The sequence below is a fragment of the Ambystoma mexicanum genome, chromosome 7p (genome assembly GCF_040938575.1).
Source record: "Ambystoma mexicanum isolate Mex_15411 chromosome 7p, UKY_AmexF1_1, whole genome shotgun sequence".
Classification (NCBI taxonomy): Eukaryota; Metazoa; Chordata; class Amphibia; order Caudata; family Ambystomatidae; genus Ambystoma; species Ambystoma mexicanum.
Window position 1 is genome coordinate 487,318,199 of NC_090939.1, and position 21,636 is coordinate 487,339,834.

General features: G+C 45.8%; 1 long non-coding RNA gene across 1 annotated transcript in view; it reads left to right on the forward strand.

The window, feature by feature from the left end:
* The first annotated feature begins 692 nt into the window (after positions 1–692).
* LOC138526592 (uncharacterized) overlaps positions 693–21,636 on the forward strand; it is a 34,896-nt gene continuing 13,952 nt past the window's right edge. The window contains exon 1 of the long non-coding RNA XR_011283643.1: positions 693–813. This is a non-coding gene — a long non-coding RNA (uncharacterized lncRNA). The remainder of the gene's footprint in view (positions 814–21,636) is intronic.

The following is a 21,636-nucleotide window of genomic DNA, read 5'->3' on the forward strand; positions in this document are numbered from 1 at the left end:
AATGTTTCATAATGGTGATATCACTTTATCGAAAGATAGTTTTATACTGAGAGTGTAGCCATCACACAACTCTCTCAAGTGTTGATTTTAAATCAAAAGAATTTCTGGGATAAGTCCTTTCTCTCAGCTTTTGTAACATCGCAGGACGTTGATAAAGTTGTGAATAAACCAGGTCCGTCACCCACCTCTAAACATATATTAAACAGTTGCTGCTTTCACTGATCTCTGAGGTCCACAACGCTACAATAATTGTTTAAATTAAGACAAGATTAATGTTGCAAAAGAAGGAAGCCGACACATGAAGTAGCAGAGTCAGACAAATCATATCCAGGAAATATCCCAGGTCACATTAAAAACTAATTGGATGTGTTGGAATGCTCTGATACACGCCATGAGAAGCCTGTAAAACTTGTTTCTCCTTCACGTGTATTGATTTTAAAGACAGATCAGAGTAGCCCCCCCCCAACTGGGCCATCATTTCAGGGTCACCAGGGGTTGCAGCTGTGACCCCAGCAGTCACAGCTGCCACCCCTCCTTAAACTGAACTTCCTGGGCTGCGGGTGGGCTGTGGTCAAGAGCACCTGCCTAGTCACATGAGATGGCTCACATGATCACCCATGTGACCCTCTTATTAAATAGGTGGAGCAGCTTCCTGCCAGTCTCAACTATTAACAGACCTTGCTTCCCGAGAGCATTATTTCCACGCTGCGCCAGCACCACCATGCAGGAAGAGGGCATGTCAGTCTTGATTAGAGTGGGACTAAAATAAAAGTGCAATGGATTGGTCTCCTCTGGGGAACGTTCCTATCCCCGGTATGTGTGCTGGTTCTGATCTTAGGCCGAACTCATGGCTAGTGCTTTCTGGGGGCTGTATATGCTGATGCTGTTTTTGTGAATGTCTTTTCTTTTGGCAAGGCGGCTGCACACATTTCTGTTTATCTTGACAGTGCATGGAAGGGATGCACCACCTTTTTGTGCTTGGGTATTTGTTCATGATCCCGCCCTCTCAGACGTGTGCACGTTCCCTCTCAGTCCACAGGGGGGCGTACTCTTTCTTGCATGCTTTGTGAGCTGTCACTCTCCTCTGGGCATCTGCCGGCCTCCTTTGCAGTTGCCACCCTCCCCTGTCTGCTTTTTTCATCTGTCTCTGCAGATCTGCTTTTTCCTGTCTGCCTTTCAATGTTTCTTGTGTGTCTGCTCCTGCCCCACGTCCAGCCATGTGTCTGTGCTCTCCGGCTGGGCTGCTGATCTGCTCTTGCCATGTACTGATCAGATTATCTATCACCGGTGCTCTTTTTGTTTTAGTGACGTCGGGTATATTGTGTGTAAATCCACGCGATTCACCATGTGCGCGTTTCACCATTTGTCTCTGTGTAATAGTAATTACCTTTATGTACGTCGTTACCCCTTCTACTTCCGTGTACTTCTTCCATTGTTCATCTCTTTCCCTGCCTTTGTGTGTTTATCTCTCCATGTGCCTGTTTATAGGTGTCCTCCTTGTCTGCAGGCTTTGTATCCACGTGTGTGCATACTAACTGTACCCACCCCTTTGATTTCCATCCTTCCCAGTCAGTACACCTCTTTTCCTGTTTGTTTACCTCCCTTTGTTTGTGTACCTCTGGAACCCCTTTTGTTGAAACTGTAATACTGAAAAGGATTGCAAAATGCTGAATGAAGGCAGGCTGAACAGTCCACCAAAAATGAGCTACGTTGTCTACAGTCAGGAGTGCAGGGGTGTAAAAAGTAAAAACGGATCCCTCTGCCGGGGATGGTAAATCATGGCAGACGTGATGAGTATGAGTTGTGTGGGGCTGCTGGGTCAATATGGTAATTCAGGCTAGTGGATGAAGGATCAGTCTTGGCTAGAAATTGCCTTAGATTGGGCAGGTAGGCGTGCTGCCCCAGATCCCCTTCCCTCCCCACAAAGATACGCAAATGAACAATTGCTAATCGACAATTAGTAATGTTGCAGGCCTATTTCTAAAGCACCACAATGTATGATAGGTAAGGTGATGTGTCCAGGATCTATCTCTCTCTCTCACACACACACACACACACACACACACATCGTGGAAATATGGGAAAGCCAGCGACAGGATTTGGGCCATCAGCATCCATGCGCTCAACCAATCCTGTTGTCTAGGTGCACAGGTTTTGGTGGTAGTTCCTTTCGGAAACACGGCCTCTCCATCCATCCCTCACCTGAGAAAGGCACCAACTTCATAAAGCTCGGAAACACTCTGAACCGGGACTGGGCTTCTGCTACAGCGATGGCTCAGGTGTGCACCCTAAGACCTTCACGCCGACCGGCTGCTTTTCTTACTGCTTGCACGCTTAAGACGATTCACTAGCACCAAGAATACACATGTCTAGCGCCATGAATAACGTAATTAAATGAAGGCAGCATCCATAGCATTATCTGAAGAGTGCACCTCAAGAACATGCTCCTTAACTCCAGCGCCTCCCTTTTACTAGATTTCCTCCTTGCACCCTTCATCTACAACACCTTGACGTGGTTGCAACGCAGTTTCTAGCGCATCACACAAAGAATCCTACATGATTGAATGCACTCATAACTGTCTAGCATCAGTGTGTACATTGCTGAGCAGGGCTAGCCTACATGTTGACCCCATCGCTGAGGGCAAAACCAGGATAGCAGCTAGAACATGTGACAGGCGTTGTGCACACCACGCTCTGACAAGTTGTGATTTCTGGGAGTTGGGTCGAATCTGCCTGGCCCATCTCATAAGTTTGTGGTTCCCAGATGTGCTCACCTTATGTTGGTGTGATACCCTTTTAGCAAGCACACACACAAAGTGTATGAAAACAGATCATGCCACTTACTGTGATGTCAAGTGGCGAAAGGTCATGGGCCACCACTTCATGTGATGTCACTTGGGGGCTGGGTCAAAATACATCACTCCTTGTGATGTCATTGGGGAGGTCACGTGTCGTGTGATGTCACTTCCGATACCCCTGATATTTTGGTGAAATTACATCCCTGCCCCCAACCCAAATCCTTTCTAAGCTACATACATTGACTTAGCTTTATATTTACAAAAGAACAGATCCATAGGAAAACCACCCTGTTTCCTCCTGTAGCTTTTTAGGATACCATGGGCATGGGCTATTTTGGTCGCTAAAGATTCAATGTTACCTACCCACTCTACATTGTCTAAGCATGTCATGCTTAGCTAGCAACAATGTCTTACCTATTTCAATTTACATCCTAAGGCCCATGTAGATCCAAATTGCTGATTTGGCTTGCCATCACACATTATTTCTGACTTTTCAATGTTTAATTGTTTATTGTGTTTACTGTTTAATGTTTTGTTGTTTACAATGTCAATGGTTAATTAGTTCCTTTCTTGAAAAATCTTTGGTTTTTCATCCCTCACAGTCTGGTGTTTGACCAGCACACTGAACCGAGAGTGTGCAGGTCTCCATTGTGGGTGATCTGGCCCAGCTATATAATCAAGGCGGCGTGGGGCTCTTTTTTTGCTTGACCACATGCAGCCTTTCACACTGTCGACCATCTTGCTCGATCGACTTAAGGGGGCTGGCCTCTCTGGTGCCGTATTATCTTGTTTCTTTTCTTTTCTCTTGTATCGGTGTTAAACTTTTTCTATTCTACCTGTTCGCTCTAATTTGTGGTGTTCCTCAAGGGTCTGCCATCTCACTAGTACTATTCAACTGGTATATTCAACCTCTGACCAAAATCATCTTCTCCCACGCTTTCCTCTGCTATTCATACGCAGATGACACTCAGATCCTGGTTCACCTTGATCTCACTCTTCCTGAGTAGGCAGCCAGGTTCCGGATTTGTCTGGAGGCTGTGGGGTAATGGATGGGTAATAAATAGCTGAAGTTGAACAGCGACAAAACTGAAGATGGTGGGGTGGGCCGGGTGGGCCGCCCACCCTCTGCATCTTCTTTTTGGACTCCTGTGTTTTGGCCATCCTCTCTAGATCCTTTTCCTTCCCTGGTTCCGGTAGTTAAGGATTTGGAAGGGAAAATATCCGATTCACTGTCAATGGAGCCTGATGTTGGTGCAGTGGGTCAGCTGCGCTACTTCCAACTAAAAATGCTTCGCCATGTCTTCTCATTTTTCCCAGTGCCGCTGCATGGCCTGATGGTTTTAGCTTTGGTTACATCTTCTATCGATTACCGTGATTCATTGCTTCTGGCCCAGTCTGCATACTTATTGCAACATCTCCAAGTTCTTCCAATCTCTGCAGCACAAATAGCTACTTCTACTATACGCTTTGCTTATATCTCGCCTGTTTTGTGGACATTACATTGGCTCCTGTAGCTCAGTGTATTCAAATTAAGGCATTATGCTTAATGCATTGTGCCTTTTATGGTCCTGGCACTGAGTACCTTGAGGCGAAATTCCACCAATATGTGCCTGGTTGAGCACTGTGCTCTGTGGATGCTTGCCGCGTCCCCATCTCTAGGTTCAAATTTAGTTGGATTTGTGGAGGTTCATTTTCTGTCGCAGCTGCCTCTTTGTTGAATCCTCTCTTCCTTGTGCTCAGGGTTACATTTAATAATTTCTCTTTCCATCAGGCACTGAATACAAACCATTTTTGACCTATCTTCCCCACTGTCATGATGAGTAGCACCAAGATGCCTCTTGTGGTGAACGTCGCCTTTTATAAATAATGTTAACATAACAAACAGCCCTCTAGATAAGGTGCGTATTGTGTTTATTTACGCATCTTATTATGGGAAATACGGATGATTTTTGTTTCTACTGCGTACCATGTACGCTGTGTTTATTAATTAACAAGAGCATACTTTGCACCACTAGATGGCACTGTAGCAAGCAAGCTCCTGCCTTGAGGCAGGCAGACCCTTCCCTTGCCAGTCTCTCTGAGACATGTTTCCTAATCCAGGGCTCAACCCACCCCTCGGCCCTGGAAGACCTTTCCAGAAACGCACGTTCCTTCTGCTGCGTTATTTCATTTGCAGAGTAATCTGAGAGAGGAGGCCACAAACGCGGTGACACCAGCCAGGTAAGCAACCCGCCCTTCTGCTGCAGGCGCTTTTCAATTGCATTTTTATTTTCTGTCTGACAGCCCGGATCACTATCTGATCTAATCTCGCATGGTCCGGGCTGTCAGAGAGAAATAAAACCGCAATTTAAACCAGTTCAAAGTATTTTGTTTCTTCCAAAGCAAATCCATCTGCTCGGGTCGGATGATCAACCAACTGCCCATTTCCTAAAGTCACAGTCCCCCTGAGACACAGGCTGTGTCCCTGATGAACTCCAATACAGTGTTGTCGACGCAGCCTGTGTGTCCCGGGGGGGGGGGGCTGTGACTCTGGAAAACACGTTTCCTTTGTCATCAGCAGCATAGCCTGTCCCCCAACCCTGTGACTCTCTGTTGCCCCCATGCCCCCATTACTGTGTCATGCCTCCCCTCCTTCCCTCCCCCGTGACTGTCTCTGTGCCCCCTTGCCCCAGTTACCATGTCATGCCTCCCGTCCCTCCCCCCACCCCCGTGACTGTCTCTGTTGCCCCCATGCCCCCGTTACTGTGTCATGCCTCCCCTCCCTCCTCTCTCCCCCCCTTCCTCCCCCATGACTGTCTCTGCGCCCCCATGCCCCCTGTTACTGTGTCATGCTCCCCTCCCTCCCCCGTGACTGTCTCTGTGCCCCCATGCCCCCTGTTACGTGTCATGCCTCCCCTCCCTCTCCCACCCCCGTGATTGTCTCTGTGCCCCCTTGCCCCGTTACAGTGTCATGCCTCCCCTCCCTCCCCGTGACTGTCTCTGGTCCTCCTTGCCCCGTTACGTGTCATGCCTCCCCTCCCTCCCCCTGCCCCCGTGACTGTCTATGTGCCCCCTTGCCCCCGTTACGTGTCATGCCTGCCCTCCCCCGCCTCCATGACTGTCTCTGCCCCCATGCCCCCTGTTACTGTGTCATGCTCCCCTCCCTCCCCCATGACTGTCTCTGTGCCCCGATGACCCTGTTACCATGTCATGCCTCCACTCCCTCCCCCCTTGACTGTCTGTGCCCTCTTGCCTGCCGGTACCGTGTCATGCCTCCCCTTCCTCCCCCCGCCCCCCATGACTGTCTCTGTGCCCCTTTCCCCGTTACGTGTCATGCCTTCCCTCCATCCCCCCGCCCCCCATGACTGTCTCTGAGCCCCCTTACCCCTGTTACGTGTCATGCCTGCCCTCTCCCGCCCCCGTGACTGTCTCTGCCCCATGCCCCCCATTACCGTGTCATGCTCTCCTCCCTCCCCGTGACTGTCTTTGTGCCCCCATGCCCCCATTACCGTGTCATGCCTCCCCTCCCTCCCCCCGCCCCGTGACTGTCTCTGTCCCCCCTTGCCCCGTTACTGTGTCATGCCTCCACTCCCTCCCCCCACCCCCCGTGACTGTCTCTGTTGCCCCCATGCCCCCGTTACTGTGTCATGCCTCCCCTCCCTCCTCCCTCCCCCCGCCCCTGTGACTGTCTCTGTGCCCCCTTCCCCCGTTAGCGTTTCATGCCTCCCCTCCCTCCCTCCACCCCCTTGACTGTCTCTGTTGCCCCCATCCCCCCGTTACCATGTCATGTCCCCCCGTCCCCCTTGACTGTCTCTGTGCCCCCATCCCCCCATTACCATGTGTCATGCGCACAACTTATTTTGTTGTGTGTTTTTAAACGCTGAAAATAAAGTGGCTAAATCAGGATATTTTTCTTTTGCATCTTATCGTTTTCCATTCAGGATGTGGAAAATAAAGGTACCATACAGTGATATTATTTTTCCCCAACTTGCTGCTATAAGGATTTACATGTTGTCATGATGCTTTACTATGCAATTTGAGTATTTTGCAAGTAAACTCTATAGGACAGTATTTTTGTAAGTCTTGACACCCAAAACTTAAATATGTGTAAGTCTGGAATGGAAGAAAGTTGAAATTTGAAAGAGTGGGTTAAAATCCCTGCTTCGCTGTTTAGCGTAAGTGTGTGATCCTGGGCAAATATTGTAATATCACCCTAACTTCAACTGCAAAAAATGAACTGCTTATAAATGATTACGTGTACACCCTTACTATACTAGGACAGTTTTAATAAGTGTAGGGCCACATTGGTGTACGAGGGTGCTCCTCTGCTAGTAGCTCCAGTACTGCCACATGGAAATGCATTATTTTAAAGGATTTTATAAGCTAATAAAAAAAATTAAATAAAAGAAATGCATTATTGCTGCACTGGCCCGCCTCCAATCTCGTAACACTGGATTTGACAGGCAGACAGTCGCACCAGCCAGTCAGTGCACCAGAAATTCTAGTATAGCAGACTGTGGTAGAACCAACATTACATTTTCTCCCCTGTTGCTCCGAGCCACTGAAGTGGTTTGGGCCGTCCAGGGTACTGCCCCACACTCTGCAATGTCCTGTTATGCTATGAGATTGAGTCTTTCATTGCACACCATCTGCCATTTGGACACTTTCTAGGACCTTCAGGATCTGCAAGAAGTGGGTGTTTCAGACTTAAAGGAGAGAGTTAACGGATTGTAACATTGAAGCTGCACTAGAATAGCCTCATTACAAGTAATGACGTTAAATGCCCTTACACAAGTAAGTTTGCACCCCTCCACCATCTCTGAAGTTAGTGCTTCTCCCAACATTTGAAGGGTTAGCCCCGTCTAATTTATAGCCTAGGTGCACCCCTGGATGTGTGTACTTGTACTTACAAGTTATTTTATGGCAGAATATTTTCCGCAAGTGTAATAAAATGGTTAAAGGCAAGCCAGCCAATTTTGAGCTACAACTCATTTTGTCTATGGGTCTGATTTTACGTATGCACTGGGTTTATATGTTGGATACGTTTTACTTTCTTGCAGAGGAGAAAACTAATTTTTACTCTCTTGAAATTGCATTTACTCTCTAATTTCAAAAATCATGTGTAAAATACTCCCACCTCAAAATCTTATCTGGAGCACGATAACAAAACATAACAAATTGTAGGTCTCACAAATACATAAATTCAATGTCCCCATCAACCAAGGTTTGCAGAGTGAGTGGCGTTCACACCATCAGAGCCATGTCATCAGTGCATGCCAGGGTCCAAATGTTCTTAGTTACCAACCTGGTTGTATTTGCAATAGTTTTATTTTACTTAAAACAAAAGCGTTAGCCTAACTTCTGAGAGCTTGGAAATGGGCAGGACAGTTCAGTTCAACCAAATGACCATAGCAGACACAATCAAGCCACAGTATATTTTGTGTAAAATTGAAATGATGTTGACATCCTCATAGATGTCAAAGTGATCCACACTTTCAATCTGTTGACACTTTTGAAAGCTTCAGTTAGGTTCATAAACCCCAAATACATGGAGTGTATTATGTCTTTGGACATACTTGCCTAGGATACATTTTATTTCAAGCTTAGTATTTTAGCTAGATTGCTCTGTTGAATCGCTTAGCAGAATTGTCCACAAAAGTGATAGGCTGATAGCATTTCGGGTCCAATCTACCTTCCTACTTATATACTCGAACAACAACTGCTTTCTTTCAGCTATGCAGGAAATTACCTAGAAGGATCATTGCATTGACAGCTACTGTTGTAATGGATCCTCAAATTCCTATCTGGTATTTAAACAGAGGGGCTTGTTTTACATCTTCATAAGTGAAAACAAGAGGGTCGGTGAAATAAAATGTAGGGCACCTCTTCTGGTGTCTCTAAACTTGCAGTAGAGGATTTTCAAGCAGTATTAATCATGGGAGTATATAATAAGGTAAAGGAAAGGAATAAGTGGGCACCACTTTGTATGATGATTCTTGAAATGAAGTAACAAAGTAAACAGGAGAATAAAGCTTCTCAAAAAATACTTTTAGGGAGCTGGCTGTGAATGTTAGGCAGAAACCTGTGCAGTTCCCTTGGGGAACACTGCAAAAGATTTAAGACTACAGGTATAGCAGTAAACCCACTTGGTAGCAGTCTGCACCACCCAGATTTACCTGGTAGCTGTGGCTGAGCAGTCAGACTTCCCTCAAGAAGAGTTAGGCAGTATGCAAAGTATACACAATATGTACTCAGGCACAATAGCACAAGCAAACACTGACCAGAGCTTGGTTTCAAAAGTATATAGTTATTTATTTTTAAGAACACACAAATTGAAAACACTCTAGCAAAATATAATGAAACACTCCAAACACAGTTATATGGAAAGCAGTCCCAATCCTTATTCCTATCTAGACAACTCTAGGTTAACACCACATAATTAAAACAGAGGTGAGCGCTTAACGTTAGATGACACTCTAGTAGGTTAAAGACGGGAGGGAAAAAGAGCAGAATTAGGATAAACACACCACTCTAAGGTCAAGAACACTTTTGGTAAGCTCAAAGAAGCACAAAGTCACAGGTGAGCAAAAGTCACTAAGCAGGGCCCGCTCTTAGAGCAGACAGAGCGAAAACGTGCCCAAGATCACACAGTTGGTAGGGATTCAGAGTCTTGCAAAAGAGTTCGGAAAATAGTTAGAGAGGCTCAGAAAGTTTAGCCAAAGTGTCCCAGGCAATCCCAGGATCGAAAGCCGAGGGCTAAAACTACCTCGTACAGTCGGTGGCAAGGGAAGCCAGGCGGAACACGGTACCTTAACGGAAAGGATCCTCCAGCGGGGGCAGTTGTTCCAGGCAGTGGCAGCAAGGCTCGACGTCGGTCAGGGGAGAAGAAGATCTCGCTGAAGAGCAGAAGAAGAAGGTCGTTGCACTGCCCGGGAAGAAACCAGCCGCGGAGTCCTCCGGTTAAAGGGTTGTACCGACTTTCGCGGTTGGAGTAAAAGTGGTGGGGTTCCGGTTGCCGGGGTGCTTGGCACTGGCAAGGCGGCCACGGGATACCTCGAAGCACGGAAAGAAGGTGAAAACTGGTTGTCCCCACCAGTCAAGGGAAGGAGCCACTCCGTTAAGAGTTCTCCTCGGTCGTCGGGAAAAGTGGTGAGATGGTTCAGCAGGGCTCCACCGGCGGTGTCGTCGTAGCAGATCAGCTCAGCTCGTCCCTCGTTGGATTCTTAGGTCCTGTGGCGACTTCTGAAGTTCCAGTCCCCAAAGCCCTGCTTTTATGCAGTAAACCCCCATTCACCCAGCCTAGCTGTCACTCAACCATGCTAAGTGGTGAGCCGGCCAGCTCACAACTTGGGCCAATCAGGACGGAGTGCGACTTGAGTTACCTAGGTAACTCAGTCCAGGGTGCCTAAATCCCCCTCCACCCCTCCTAAGTACCCCAGACAGAGTGGCACCACTTTGGAGGGCTTCTGTGGAGAAGCCCGCCAAAAGTGGGACAAAGGGCTCCACTTTGGGTCAGAGTTACAGAGGCGAACGCCAATGCCATTTTAGTATCAAGTTTTGGCAAAAAATCCCAACCGGAGTTATAATAATAAATATATAAACCGGCGGTATGTTTAAGGCTACCGTAAATAAATAATTAAATGTGTTAGCCTAAAACAATGGGAAATCCCATAGGAAAATATTCGCGGTCGAATATAAAAAGTAGTTTCCACTGCCACCAGCCAAAACTCGATCAGGGGGGACGGAGACGTGCCCCCTCGACTAACAGACCCTGGGGCAATCGAATTGCCCCAGCCAGTACGTCCACAATATGATGGTTTGTACTGGTTCTGTTCAGGATTTAAGACTAGTAAAGTCTTTGGTGACTTTACATGCCCTGGGAGACAGTAGTCAGTCCCAGGGTATGGAGTCTATGTTGGGGAGTCCCTAGGACACCCCTGGGTTACGGCACAGAGGGTGCTGTGTAACCCACATCCAAAAAATACATGAGGCCCTATGGAGTAAAAGACCCCATAGCCCATTCAACACAAGGTTTAACCAAGAAAACACACTTCAACATGCCCAAGAGTGAGGGTAAAAGAGTCTCACTCTTGGCAGGAGAAAAAAATAAACCCCAGAAATCCAGCAAAGCTGCTGGGGGACTCACTAGGTAGGGAAATTCAGCCTAAACAGAGAATTCTCCCTAACACTCGCCCCCCCCAGACTAAGGGACAGGAGGATTTAATCCACTCCTGGATGAACCTCATACCTCTAGTCGATGATATACATCCTAGAGAGTCCATCAGCATTTTGATGGTGACACCCTGACCTGTGCTCAATGGTGAAATCAAACCCTTGCAGGCAGATTGACCATCTCAATAGTTTTGGATTTTCCCCTTTCATTTGCATTAACCATCTCAAGGGTTGGTGGTCAGTCTGAATAACAAAAGTAGAACCATACAAGTATGGCCTAAACTTCTTCAGTGCCCACACAATAGCAAAGCATTCTCTTTCGATAGTTGCCCACCTTGTCTCAGGATCCTTCAGTTTCCTACTGATGAAGCAAATGGGGTGCTCCCTACCCTTCTCATCCAGTTGGCTTAGAACTGCACCTATACCTACATTGGAAGCATCAGTTTGTACAATGAAAGTTTGGTGGTAGTCAGGAGCTCTTAACACTGGAGCTTGGCAAAGAGCTCTCTTCAGTTTTTCAAAGGCCTGATTGCACTCCTCATTCCATTTTACCTTTTTAGGGAATTTGGGAGAGGAGATTACATTCAGTGGAGAAGCTATGGTCCCATAGTTCTCAATGAAATTCCTGTAATACCCAGTGAGGCCTATGAAAGCTCTCACTTGGGTTTGAGTAGTTGGTGTTGTCCAATTTTGCACAGCTTCAATCTTGCTGAGCAAAGGCCTGATTTCTCCTCCTCCTACCTCATGTCCAAGGTAGACCACCTTACTTTGACCAATCTGGCACTTACTGGCTTTGATGGTCAAATGGGCCTGTTCAAGGGCCTGCAACACATGTCCTAGGTGGTTCACATGCTCCTCCCAGGAGTGGCTGAAGACTGCAATGTCATCCAAGTATGCCATGCAGAAATCTTACATCCCAGCTAGAACTTGGTTCACCATCCTTTGGAATGTGGCAGGTGCATTTTTTAGTCCAAAAGGCATGACCTTAAACTGGTACAAGCCAACTGGGGTTGAAAATGCAGTTTTCTCCTTGGCATGGTCTGTCAGGGCTATTTGCCAATAGCCTGACGTCAGGTCAAATGTGCTGAGGTACTTGGCTGCACCAAGTTTATCCACCAACTCATCTGTCCTGGGCAAAGGGTGGGCATCAGTCTTGGTGACTGCATTTAGAGCTCTATAGTCCACACAGAATCTCAAGTCTTTGGATCCTGCCTTTGGTACTAACACAACTGGGCTAGACCATGGACTAGTAGAGGGCTCTATTACCCTGAGATCAAGCATCTTCTTGACCTCTCCTTTGATGTGGGTTCTGATATGTTCTGACATTCTGTATCCTCTGCTTTTGACTGGCAGACAGTCACCAGTGAGTATCTCATGCTGGCCCCAAGGGGTCAAGCCTGGTGACAGTGAGAACAGGGAGGCAAACTGATTTAACATAGATTTGCACTCCTCTTGTTGCTCAGGTGTCAGGTCTGAAGAGAGATTGACTCCTTCAACTTTTTCATCTAAAGGCACACCTCTGAGGAGATCAGGGAGAGATTCACTCTCTTCTTCCTCTGCAGCTGAAGCTAGAAGCAAGGCTCCTACATCAGGTCTGGAGATGTATGCTTTTAGTCGGTTGGTGTGGAAGACTCTAGGAGCTTCCCTGGGTCTGCCCAGATCCACCAGATAGTTGACCTCTCCAAGTTTTCCCACAATCTTGAAGGGTCCCATCCATTTGTCTTGCAAGGCCCTCTGCCTTGTTGGGAGCATAACTAGAACTAGCTGGTCTTGAGTAAACTCAACCATGTTAGCCTTCTGGTCGTGCCAATGTTTGACCAGAGCTTGACCAGCTTTCAAGTTGTCACTTGCTTCTGCCATCATGTGTGACATTCTCCTCCGGAGACCTATCACATAGTCAGTCACTCTGACTGGCTTGAGGGGAGGAGCACCTTCCAATCCCTCCTTAATCAGGGCCAATGGACCTCTGACTGGATGGCCATAGAGAAGCTCAAAGGGAGAATAACCTACTCCCTCCTGAGGGACTTCTCTATAAGCAAAGAGAAGGCATGGCAGTAGAAGGTCCCACTTTTTCTTAAGGGGTTCTTCTAAAGCACCTATCATGCTCTTCATGGTTCTGTTAAACCTTTCAACCAACCCGTTTGTCTGAGGGTGGTATGCGGTTGAGAACTTGTAGGTAACTCCACAGGTTTTCCACATGGCTTTCATGTAGTGGGACATAAAGTTTGACCCCCTGTCAGAGATTACCTCCTTAGGAAACCCAACCCTGGTAAAAATACCAAGGAGGGCCTTAGCCACAGCCGGAGCTGTAACAGTCCTCATAGGAATTGCCTCAGGGTACCTAGTAGCATGGTCTACTACAACAAGGATAAACCTGTTGCCTGAGGAGGTTGGGGGATCAAGGGGACCAACAATGTCAATCCCTACCCTCTCAAATGGGACTCCCACAACTGGGAGAGGCGCTAAAGGTGCCACATTCTTGGAACCAACCTTACCAGAAGTCTGGCAGGTGTGGCAGCTCTTACAATATCTGTCTACTTCAGCCCCCATCTTTGGCCAATAAAAGTAGAGAGAGAGCCTTTCCTTGGTCTTCTTGAAACTCAAGTGACCAGCCAAAGGTATCTCATGGGCTAGTTGTAAGAACTGTTGTCTGTTCTCTTGTGGGACTACAAGGCGTTTGTAGTCTCCAGGTTCAGACTCAGTTGGTTCACTGTAGAAGAGGCCATCTTCCCAGTGTAACCTATACTTCCCAGGCTCTTGCCCATCAGCCTGAGAAGCTGCCTGGTGGCGGAGACCTTCCAGAGTTGGACATTCTCTTTGCCCCTTACGAAAAGCTGCCCTGCTAGGCCCACCTTCTGCCAGTAAAGACTGCAGCTCAGGATGGTCCTCAGGGTCCAAATCTCCAATAAGGTTTGGGCCTCCTTCTAGCTCTTCCTCAGAGTCTAGCTCAACCACACAGGGTTGTACCTCCCTCTCAGCCTCAGCTGGAGGTGGAGTTACAGGTGTAACTTTGGACAACCTAGGGGAAGTCCTTGTTGGAAGCACTGGAGTGCTTGCTGCTGGCTTTTTCCTAGGAGTCTTGGGTTGCCCCTTTGCTCCTGATCTGGTAGTTACTGCAGTAAGTTGCTCCAGTGGGAGAGGAGTGATTTCTGTCATCATCTCCTGAGATAACCCTCGCAGGGTTTTCTCTCTTGCAGGTTTTGTGAGCTCCTGTAACCTTTTGCTAGGTGGTCTGGGGGTATGTGACACAACTCCAAGAGCCTTGAGGTCATTACCCAACAGAACCCTACCTGGCACTTCACATTGTACACTGACAGGTATGTTTACAGCCATATCATTACATTGGATGAGAACTGGTAACTGGGGACACATCTGCACAGGCCCACCAGCTAACTTGGTGAGGCATTTGGGTGCCTTAGCAACATCCTCTGCCTTGAAAAATGATTCATCCACCACAGTTATGCTGGCTCCAGTGTCCCTAATGGCAGGAGTCTCCTGACCATTCACCTGGACACTGTCCTTATAATACTCTTTAGTATTATCTGGGATGGAGTTATAGACATCTAAATTCTGTTGTTCCCACAACCCCAGAGAGACTAAAGAAACACTAGCTGAGACTCCAGTGGGTTCATCAGCTAGTAATAGAAAGTTTCCACTTGCCATATGTACTTCCTCTTCTGGAGCGAAGGCTAAGGAGGCAAGCTGGACCCCTGAAGGTTTACCCTTACATCTGGGATCTCCTTTCACATGGTCAGTAGCCTTACAAACAAAGCATGAGCCAAAGGCTCGCTGGAATGGAGGCTTGTTCTGACCTCCTTCTGGTCTGGGACCAGAAGGTACACTAGCCTGATTCGGTTTCCCTGGTGGCTTACCCTTATAGTTTTGTTTGGGGCCCTCTTTGGAATTTGTAGTATTAGAATTCTCTTTGGAGTCCTTTTTAGGCTGTTTCTCCCCATCCCTTTTCTGAGTTACCCCAGAGTCCTTGTGAGTGGCCCTGTTGGCAACCCACAAGTCAGCAGCCTTAGCTAGCTTCCGGGAATCTAATTCCTTGGAATTAGCCAAGTGTTGTCTGAGCTCAGGAGAGCAGGCATCATAAATAGTCTCCAACATAAACAAATTCTTCATACCTTCATAAGTGTTCACTTTGTAACCCTTAATCCATCCCTCTAAGTTTTTCAACCCTTCACTCACCCAGGTAGCCCAAGGGGTACCATCATGCTTTTTGAGGCTCCTAAACCTCTTAAGATACTGGGAAGGGGTCTTCCCAAATCTAGCTATCAAAGCTAGCTTCACACATTCATAGTCCTTCTTATCCTCCTCCCCCATCTCCATTACCACATCAGTTGCCACAGGGGGAAGCCTAGAGAACAACCAGGTGAGTAAGTTATTTCCTGTGATGTTCTGGAGCCCATGATTATATTCAAACAGAGACAACCAATCCAACACATCCAACTTAGGCTCATACATACCAACCAATTCTTTAGGCATCCGGGGTCTTTTAGGACTGGAACTTCTAGATAAGCCAGAGAGAGAAGCATTTTCAACAGATAATTTCTTCATTTCTAAGTCATACTTGAGCTCCATTTCCCTTAGCCTTAGTTCTTTGTCAGTTTGAGCATTAAGTTTCTTATACTCCAATTCTAGTTTCATTTTCTCCAGTTCAAAGTACTGAGGACTAAATGTGGGACCTGGTAAAGGTCCAGTAGGTACAGCAGGTAGAGCAGGCAGAGGCCTAGGGGGGACAGTCACAACAGCCTCACCCTCCTCTTCTGACTCTTCCTCAGAATCATCAACATTTTGCTCCATGTTAATTTCAATACTGTCATCTACAGTTGCTGGAGTGGTAGGTTCCTCTGAACCATCACCCAGACTTTGGTTAGCTAACAATCTTTCAATCAGCTCCATTTTCTTGCCCTTAGTCAGGAGATCCTTATGTTTACAGAGCACTCTTAAACAATCAGCAGTTTTGGCTGCAAGGGACTCTTGACTATAGCTTTCTATAACTGACATGTTAGAGGATTACTTTTACAGTGCTAAGCTTTGTGGTTAGTTGCACTAAGGTATCTAGAGCACAATAAAATGTATACTCAATACAAATCCCACCGCTGTACACCAGTGTTAGGCAGAAACCTGTGCAGTTCCCTTGGGGAACACTGCAAAAGATTTAAGACTACAGGTATAGCAGTAAACCCACTTGGTAGCAGTCTGCACCACCCAGATTTACCTGGTAGCTGTGGCTGAGCAGTCAGACTTCCCTCAAGAAGAGTTAGGCAGTATGCAAAGTATACACAATATGTACTCAGGCACAATAGCACAAGCAAACACTGACCAGAGCTTGGTTTCAAAAGTATATAGTTATTTATTTTTAAGAACACACAAATTGAAAATACTCTAGCAAAATATAATGAAACACTCCAAACACAGTTATATGGAAAGCAGTCCCAATCCTTATTCCTATCTAGACAACTCTAGGTTAACACCACACAATTAAAACAGAGGTGAGCGCTTAACGTTAGATGACACTCTAGTAGGTTAAAGACGGGAGGGAAAAAGAGCAGAATTAGGATAAACACACCACTCTAAGGTCAAGAACACTTTTGGTAAGCTCAAAAAAGCACAAAGTCACAGGTGAGCAAAAGTCACTAAGCAGGGCCCGCTCTTAGAGCAGACAGAGCGAAAACGTGCCCAAGATCACACAGTTGGTAGGGATTCAGAGTCTTGCAAAAGAGTTCGGAAAAGAGTTAGAGAGGCTCAGAAAGTTTAGCCAAAGTGTCCCAGGCAATCCCAGGATCGAAAGCCGAGGGCTAAAACTACCTCGTACAGTCGGTGGCAAGGGAAGCCAGGCGGAACACGGTACCTTAACGGAAAGGATCCTCCAGCGGGGGCAGTTGTTCCAGGCAGTGGCAGCAAGGCTCGGCGTCGGTCAGGGGAGAAGAAGATCTCGCTGAAGAGCAGAAGAAGAAGGTCGTTGCACTGCCCGGGAAGAAACCAGCCGCGGAGTCCTCCGGTTAAAGGGTTGTACCGACTTTCGCGGTTGGAGTAAAAGTGGTGGGGTTCCGGTTGCCGGGGTGCTTGGCACTGGCAAGGCGGCCACGGGATACCTCGAAGCACGGAAAGAAGGTGAAAACTGGTTGTCCCCACCAGTCAAGGAAAGGAGCCACTCCGTTAAGAGTTCTCCTCGGTCGTCGGGAAAAGTGGTGAGATGGTTCAGCAGGGCTCCACCGGCGGTGTCGTCGTAGCAGATCAGCTCAGCTCGTCCCCCGTTGGATTCTTAGGTCCTGTGGCGACTTCTGAAGTTCCAGTCCCCAAAGCCCTGCTTTTATGCAGTAAACCCCCATTCACCCAGCCTAGCTGTCACTCAACCATGCTAAGTGGTGAGCCGGCCGGCTCACCACTTGGGCCAATCAGGACGGAGTGCGACTTGAGTTACCTAGGTAACTCAGTCCAGGGTGCCTAAATCCCCCTCCACCCCTCCTAAGTACCCCAGACAGAGTGGCACCACTTTGGAGGGCTTCTGTGGAGAAGCCCGCCAAAAGTGGGACAAAGGGCTCCACTTTGGGTCAGAGTTACAGAGGCGAACGCCAACGCCATTTTAGTATCAAGTTTTGGCAAAAAATCCCAACCGGAGTTATAATAATAAATATATAAACCGGCGGTATGTTTAAGGCTACCGTAAATAAATAATTAAATGTGTTAGCCTAAAACAATGGGAAATCCCATAGGAAAATATTCGCGGTCGAATATAAAAAGTAGTTTCCACTGCCACCAGCCAAAACTCGATCATGGGGGACGGAGACGTGCCCCCTCGACTAACAGACCCTGGGGCAATCGAATTGCCCCAGCCAGTACGTCCACAATATGATGGTTTGTACTGGTTCTGTTCAGGATTTAAGACTAGTAAAGTCTTTGGTGACTTTACATGCCCTGGGAGACAGTAGTCAGTCCCAGGGTATGGAGTCTATGTTGGGGAGTCCCTAGGACACCCCTGGGTTACGGCACAGAGGGTGCTGTGTAACCCACATCCAAAAAATACATGAGGCCCTATGGAGTAAAAGACCCCATAGCCCATTCAACACAAGGTTTAACCAAGAAAACACACTTCAACATGCCCAAGAGTGAGGGTAAAAGAGTCTCACTCTTGGCAGGAGAAAAAAATAAACCCCAGAAATCCAGCAAAGCTGCTGGGGGACTCACTAGGTAGGGAAATTCAGCCTAAACAGAGAATTCTCCCTAACAGTGAAGAGTCTGTAGACACCCTGACTCGAAAAGTAACAGTGAAGGAAAAGACTAAGTATGGCCAACTTAGTCACACAGCCGCTCTCCGTTATACCCAAAACAACGGGTTATGAAGTTAAAAAGACTTTCTTCAAAATATTCCTGTATATAGGTAAACATGCTTGTATCCAATTTCAAAAATGATAGTCAAAAAGAATCCAAGTCAGAAATAAATTCAATAATAATTTATCAAAAAATCATTGATAAGATCACAACACTAATGGAATCTTAGTGAGGCTGCAGCTACACATCACATGTTAGGTATGGACTTAATATGCCAATGCATTTCGGAGTATACAAACTCCTTTATCAGGGCAAGTCTGTATTGAAATAATGTGAACACACAACATAAAAACACATGCATAAATCAATAAAGAAAATGTAAACACATACCAGAATGTAGAATGTTCATATGAGCGTTGGAATATATGTTAGGAAATAAACAACAAAATAAATGCAGTAAGGAACAAGTAAATCAACAACATAATAAGGCTAAAGGAGTGAAAAACAAATAACAAATGGTACCTCTATAGCGGTGTGTAGCCAGTGTAGCTTTTTTTAGGAGTGTCAGGCTGTCAGTAACACCCGTGGTCCAATAAAGGACAGCGGTCACAACGGCTTTCTAAAAGCATGAAAGTTAGAGTAATCAGAGGGCTACATGTGTTTAAGTGAAGCAGTTTATCTATTACAATCTAAAATGCAAAGATACCTGTAAACGCAGCACGGCCGTGAGACAAGCCGTCTGAACGCTGCAGTGCATCGCCGTATTGTGGTGTTGCTAGGAAATGGGTTATATACATAACCACGTGACCGCATCGCGTCTATAAGACGGCGCGATGCGTGTGACTTTCAAATAGCTATGCAATCTCGATTTGTAAGTCCCCAAGGTGTAAACTAAGTAATTATATAGTCTAATGGTGGTCAAGTACTAATTCTAGGGTGCATAATGTCTAAAATAAAATTATAGAATCAGCATAGAAATGAAAAAAATACTCTGTGAAAACATCTATGTTGTTTACATACAAAATGGCAAATATAAACAGAATCAACAAAAATAAATAAAATCTGCCGCTAATGGTGGCATTGAAAACAATGCCACCTTGGGTCCCAGACTGGACATCCGGGAGGCACGGCAGCAAAGTGTATACATCTATGTAAATATAAATCAACCAATTTAGCAGATTTAGAGCGACATGAAAATTTCTCAATCAGGGAAACAAACATAAATATTATATGTCACCTGGAAACCCAGGCATCAAATACAGAAAAAAACAACTTCTAAAGCAGATGAAATAGCACAAGACAGTGGAATACTGTCATACGTAAAGCATGATGTCCATGTACAACAAATCTGAGGTTCAAGGGAAAGTCTATAGAGTATACTGAACCTTCAATATTGGTTGCCACTGAAATACTATGTCATAGTTAAATGGAGCAATGATAGTTAATCTCTTCATTGAGTCCATGAGGAGATAAACTACCAAGTTTATAAATCCAAAAGGTTTCTCTCCTATTAAGCCGCAGTCCAAGGTCCTCATGTGGATGTTTCTTGCTCAATACCTCTAAGATCAAAAACTTAATTTGGGTTAGGTTATGTCTATTTTCGATCCAGTGGCGGGCCACCGCTGAATTCGAATTGCAGTTCCGGATACAAGAACGATGTTCATTCCAACGTACTTTCGCTGCTCTTGTGGACTGACCTACATAGTACTTCCCGCAGGGACACTTGATACCATATATAATGTTCATGCTATCGCAAGTTCCAAATGTTCTCAACAGGATTATTTGACCTGTACGGGGATGGTGTATTGTGTTCCCTTTCAATATTAAATTACAGTTGGCACAATGAAGACAAGGATATGTCCCCGTGCGTTGGGTAACAGGTTCTTTCAATCTCGGGCGTGTATGTACCAGTTCATCTCGCAAATTTCTGCTCCTTTGATATGCAAAAACCGGAAGTTGGTCAAACAGATTCTGTACTCTTGTGTCATTTCTGAGGATGTTCCAATGTTTCTTAATTGCATTTTTAATTTTATTGCTCTGTACAGAAAATGTTGAGACGTATTCTGGTGATTTCAATTCCCTTGGCAATTTAACAGTGTCCGATAACAAAGTGCTGCGATCACATGCATTCACTCTCTGGGATGCAGCATCTAGTTCTGATGATTTGTAGCCACTACATAAAAATGTTTCTTTCATCAATAATTGTTGGGCTAGACAGTCTTCGGGATCACTCACTATTCTTTTCACACGCAGTAATTGACTGTATGGCAGATTTCTCAGGAGACTAGGTTGATGGAAACTCAATCTGTGCAATAGATTATTGCGATCAGTAGGTTTGCGGAAAAGTGTAGTCTTGTAACCAGTATCACTCTTGAGTATTTGAACATCCAGAAATGTAATCCTGTCTTTGGATGTTGTGCTGGTAAACTGGATCCGCTGGTCAATACTATTCAAATAATTTAAAAAAGCGTCAAAAGTAGCTTCTGTGTTCGTCCAAATTCCAAAAACATCATCTATATAACGTACCCATAGATGTATGTGCTTGTTCCAATCTGGCTTATGAAGTACGTTGTCCATTTCAAATTTGTGCATAAAACAATTTGCATAGGACGGTGCCATAGTCGCACCCATGGATGTTCCGGAAACCTGTAGGAAGAATTTATTTTGAAATTGAAAGTATGAGTTTTCTGCTACAAACTGGAGTGCACGGACCTCAGGTGACTCCAACAAAAGCCATTCTGCTGATTCCATTCCCACATCATGAGGTATCGATGTGTATAAACTTTTGACATCAATCGTGAATAGTAAGTATTCTGGTTGAAAAGTGGCAGTATTCAGCTTTTGTAGAAAGTGTGTAGTGTCCTTGATATAAGTGAAAGTCTTTTGAATCAAAGGTTGGAGAAAAAAGTCAATGTACACACCTAGTGGTTGATTTATGCTATTCATACCAGCAACAATGGGTCTTCCTGGTGGTCTGACTGTGTCTTTATGTATCTTAGGTAGTGTATAAAAATTCGGGATTCTTGGGTGGTTATTGTATAGAAATTTACGAGTGTGTTCATTGATCCATTCAAGTTCCATAGCCTTGTCAAGTAGGACTTTAAGATTTTGTTTAATGGACACTGTGGGATCTTGATCCAAAGGTGCATAAATGGTGTGATCCTGTAATTGCCTGTTACATTCAGCTTCATAATCAATGGTGTTCATGATCACCAGCGCACCTCCTTTGTCCGCAGGTCGTATTGTGATGTTCTTGTCACAGTAAAGATTCCTAATAGTTTTCATTTCATGGGGTTTGAGGTTCTTATGTGGTGAAGTCTTGTAGCTGATGCGTTCAAGATCCCTGGTCACTAATTTCTGAAAAATGTCAATAGATGGTACAGAAATAGGAGGTATAAAGCCACTCTTG